The 5,000-nt window shown below is 35.4% G+C and overlaps 1 long non-coding RNA gene across 2 annotated transcripts in view; it reads left to right on the forward strand.

Moving 5' to 3' along the window:
* Positions 1-542: 542 nt before the first annotated feature.
* LOC137994990 (uncharacterized) overlaps positions 543-5,000 on the forward strand; it is a 10,961-nt gene continuing 6,503 nt past the window's right edge. Inside the window, exons 1-2 of one of the 2 annotated variants that reach the window (XR_011122233.1) lie at positions 543-670; positions 2,584-2,830. This is a non-coding gene — a long non-coding RNA (uncharacterized lncRNA). Of the gene's footprint in view, positions 671-1,816; positions 1,833-2,583; positions 2,831-5,000 lie in introns of those variants that run through there. The other variant, XR_011122234.1, reaches the window with a different exon arrangement.

The raw sequence follows: 5,000 nt of genomic DNA on the forward strand, positions 1-5,000 counted from the left end.
AAGAGGGAAAAGCTAAACGTCTATTGATTTAATTTCAAGCCTAAGGGCGTATTTAGAGAACCAATCAAGAACAGGCTATTAATAAGAGCAAGGCCACAATTAAGGCTACTGGACTCAGTGAATGTTTTTTGTTTGGCAGGACAATAAGCCTTCATTCAAGAATTACAGTGGCCTGCGTAGCACAACAAAAAAACTGAAAGTGGGGAGCTCTTGTATTTTAAAATTAATTCTTTCGGTCAAAACAACGAAAATTCCGACCGTTTCAAGGCCATTCTTTACCCTGAAAACCCACGCCTTCTATTAAAGGTAGAATTGAACAAAATTCAATTCCTTTCTTGCTGATGTGTGTAGACATCATCGACGTTTTGACGACATTTTGTATGTTCAAAGTGAGTGCAAATTACTTTTAAATCTTTTTGGTGACAAATAAGTTCATCTTTATCTCTTCCTAATTACTCATCACTACATCACTTCTCATTTTCAGATTTTATTTAAGTGTGGTTTCCCACGCACGTTCGATTACGACGCTTCGTTTTGTGACAAATTATACCTTTCCAAGGAAAACCATGTATGACAAAAAATACATATTAAAGGGAATAATACCCTAGAGTTATAATCTTGACTTTTGTAGGGTGTTTGTCAAGGTCTTAGATGGTGCTGAATGATACACGTAAGTCGGACGAAATTCTTACTATCATACTGAGCTACGGAAAAAAGTGGTTGGAATTGAGATATTTTGGTTATCTGAAAAAAAGAGAGAAAATGTGGAAGCAAAAATGTAGCTGATAATAGTTCATGCTCAGTATGTCCTTTTCCAGGCCATCTTCAACTCAGCGTTTGTCATAAAACGCAGCAATCAAAGCTAAGAATGAAACGTAAGGTTGACTGGGGAATGTTTTATTTTATTATTATTATTATTATTATTATTATTATTATTATTATTATTATTATTATTATTATTATTATATTATTATTATTATTATTATTAATATTTTTTAATTGAAGATTTTTCTTTTCAATTTATATTTGGGAATGAAGTCAGATACTGTGGCGCTTTTCAAGAATGCTTAATAAAATAGAAGTGAAATCGTTTCAAGGGTTTTTTTTTAATTTGAGAAGACGGGGAAAGAGGGGAGACAAAACCATCTCCAAGCAGAGTAGTCCACCAACCCACATATCACGGGAAGACCTTGAATAACACCCTTGACGTCATTTAAGGAGAAGTGTGTCACCAACTCTGTTGCTCAGTATAGATAGAATTGGTATGACTGAATTCATCGGAAAAGGCATGATCTATGTCCCCTTTTAATTGCTACTAACAGAATTTGTTTAATAGTGAGTACCATTGCACCGGCAATTCCCATTTGAAAAAAAAAACTCGCCCACAAGAAAATGGTTTGGACTAAGAGAAAATGAGGGAGGTCATTTTATCTTGTTTGGACGACAAAAAGCAGTAACATCTGCAGATTTATGATTTTCCCCCTCCTCCAAAATGAGAACGAGCTGTCTTTTTTTAATTCATTGCCTTCGCCGCCTGTTACAGTTGATTTACGATTTGTTAACTATCGCATAGTTCTCTTTTACAGCTTTAATCAGGAAGGAGATATATGTCAAGATACTTAATAACCTGGTCTAGCAGTTTTGGGCATTTTGCCTGACAACAGTTCACATAAACTGACGACTATATATTTGACCATATATTTTGCTCCAGAAGGCCTCTTCCGTAAGCACAACATAGGGGAAGAGTCGTCATTAGTCTGAGCTGTCACCGAATCGAATTTCGCTGGACAAAAATAAAGCGATTTGGTCATGATAAGCTGGCTTAGCTAAACGTTAGTACTGTTTATTCCAAATACAATTCAAATCAAATCGAGTCGTACTATATTTGCGCGCAGGGAGAAAACGGCCGCGAAGCTTCTCGACATATTTAAAACTTCAATCATCGAAAAAGGGAAAAACGTATCGATAATTTTACTGTGTTCAAGAGGGAATCAAGAAGATGATTTGTTTAAGCATTTCATTAATTTCGAAATGTTGAAAACCGAAAACGAATGCCGAACAACGAATCATAGGACCAATTGCAGTGTAAATGAACTATCCGCTATTCTTTTGAATTGCTCATTTACACAATGAATTTCGTTTCCAGATCTATATCAGTGATAATAGCAAGGACCACTCTCTCTCCCATATCCTGCCAAATATTTACCGGCGTAGAATCCGTTTTCGATATCAGATCCGAGCCCCATCCAAGCTGAACAAAGAATTTAAATTCACGCAATTCACGCAAGGGGAAAATGTTTCCTTTAGCATCTAATCTGCCCACCATTTCAAATAACTGAACATTACATTAAATAAAAATGTTATTTTACGTATATAGTTAATGAAATAGGCTACTAAGAGCAGGTGAATATCCTCTGATATTATCGTTGAAACTTCCATTTGAGATCGTAAGACTCCGTGCCGTGGAAAGCTCATTCACGCTGACATTTAGTTGGATTTAAGAGTTATTAAGTTCCTAAATTGATTAACGCTTTTGTTTATGAACGAAATATATTAAAACTACTTGTATTGGCGCTTTTTCAGGGTAAATCCACACCGTCTTCTATCAAAGTGTCAATATTTTATCAGCTTCTAAGCGATGAGCTTAACAGTTCTATTTCTACTATGTACGATTCTCGGGAGGCTGAGTTCCAGTTCCTTACAACCCAACGAAACTTCTGCACAGGTACAGAACGACTCCGTAGAGGTGCTAAAAAGGACGATTAGGCCGGCATGTTGGTTTGGTAGATGCAGAAGCCGAAGAAGGCGTAGGAGCTACCGTGAGTACAAGGTAAACCATATATACCTTTGCCTTCTTACCCATAGTTTTTGCAACAGCTTTGATGTAGCTTATCTGGATTGTATGCCATTCTGATTGATTGACATGCCCTGGTAGTTGATTTTAAAAGCAACCTATCGTCTATGCTGCCTATTTATGATGCCAGTATTACGAAAAAAAAATCATCCGAATAGATAAAAGGGAACGTTTATTTATTTAATTTTTTTAAAATCCCTCTTTATAATAAGCGAACGAAAAAAATTTCAAAACCAATCCATTTCACATAAGCAGTGTTTGCGCAGTAGAAATTCATGCATCACGTGGTTAAGAAGAGAATAATTTAGCCCCATAGCAGTGGGCTTCAGTCATTAGAGGGCTAAGTTATATCCTTCAATTTTCTTTTCTGGCATTAAGAGTGCCGAAGTTTTCAATTATTGGACGTTTTTATTGAATTTTTTTAGGGAAAAAATTTTCCCCATTTATAAGACCCTTTGAGTGTCTTTAGTTTTATTACCTTGCTTTTATTAAATCATTTTATTGGGTTAAATTGCGGAAAAACCAGGCAGGTACTTCCTTTATACAAGGAATTAAATGCCTCGTTGATGGGTAATATCCGTCACGCACAACGTAATGAAGGCTTAAACAAAAGAAACAATATCTAAAAGAGCTGAAATGCTGCTGTATGTTACGACTACCAACATTGATTTCAACCGGCTAATCGACTTTTTTCTAAGACTTTTAAAAACTGCCTGATTGTCTTTCGGACTCAATAGTTACAACAAGTTTCCTTTTTTTAAAAAAATGATTCATTCATAAAATATTGTATTTTTCAGCAAGGAAATTTTAATAATAAATTTAAAAAAATAATTAAATAATAAATTAAAAAAAATAATTAACAAATCCTCACTGGCTATCAAACCACACAGACCAGGCTAAAGGCGAGGGCAATTAAAGAATATGTAATACAAAGCAGAAACAAAAGGAACTTTGTCTATGGAATAAAAACAACGTGAATACTTAGTATGTGATTGTTGATCGCGACTCGAATGTACTATTACATACACGCAAAGAAAGAAACGAGGAAAAAAAGTTTGTTTAGTTAAGACAAAAACCAAAATTATTATTCAAGTAATTTGCTGTAGCCATAGACAAAACAAAAAATAGGCACGCATTGCGTACCTGTGGTAGTGCAGTAACACAGCGCTTTATTCCATAACTGTCAACTGAGTTGCGTTTTGTTTTTCGAGAAATTGAAGTTGCCTTTGCGTAATATGTAGCTCTAATAGACTAAGTACACGATTTGTTTTGGTGCCGCATATCACTGCAGTGCCATGGTAGATGTCTTAGGTAAATAGCACTCTGAGAAGACATGTGATTACAAGTATAATGCTAAACCCAGAAAGACTGAAGACAATGGAGAAACATTGGCTTCGAGGCTTACATGTTGATTCTTGTCAAGTTCCCTTGCAATTTCTTTATCACCACAAGCCTCCGATAGCTTTCCAAGACAAAAGTTCATTGAAGTTAACCCTGCCCGGCAGGGTTAATATTTGGGTTGGAGACATTAAAATATACAACCGGCTGTCAGAACCAATGGACCGAAAATTCTATTTTAACACACAAAAAATGCGAACTAAGCCAGGTACAGAATTTGTTAGCCTTCTTTATGCAAAACAAATATTGATGCAAAAGTAATTAAATATTGATATGCATTTTTTAGGAAGAAGAGAAGGAAGTTTTCAGGAAGTGTAGATCGACAATAAAATATTTTGCCATCACCAACAAAATTTGCGACATGAAAACAACATAAATTTTGAACCGCTAATATAAACAGTTACCATCAGCAAAATACGTTTTAGGAGATTTTTACTGCGTTCAATTTTTCTATTGCATTTTTGGCTGCACAAGTAAATCGCATAATCGAAAGTGAAGTCCATTTCAGCATCTGCCATGATCTAGTTATCTTGCGTGTTTACTAACAACTCGCACCGGAAAAGAGGATACATTTGTGTCAAAATGATGGCAAGACACCAGGTTTCTGTTTTTGGTAGGTTGCTATTTTTTTTTCTTTCAAGTGTTATAAAGTTTGACAAGAAATGTGAAAATTCAACCCAAAGATCACAAGACCAATCAGTTTCCAGCTTGGCAACACTTCACGCAATCAGTTTTCATTTTAGGTCAT

The sequence above is a fragment of the Montipora foliosa genome, chromosome 3, assembly GCF_036669935.1.
Source record: "Montipora foliosa isolate CH-2021 chromosome 3, ASM3666993v2, whole genome shotgun sequence".
NCBI lineage: Eukaryota > Metazoa > Cnidaria > Anthozoa > Scleractinia > Acroporidae > Montipora > Montipora foliosa.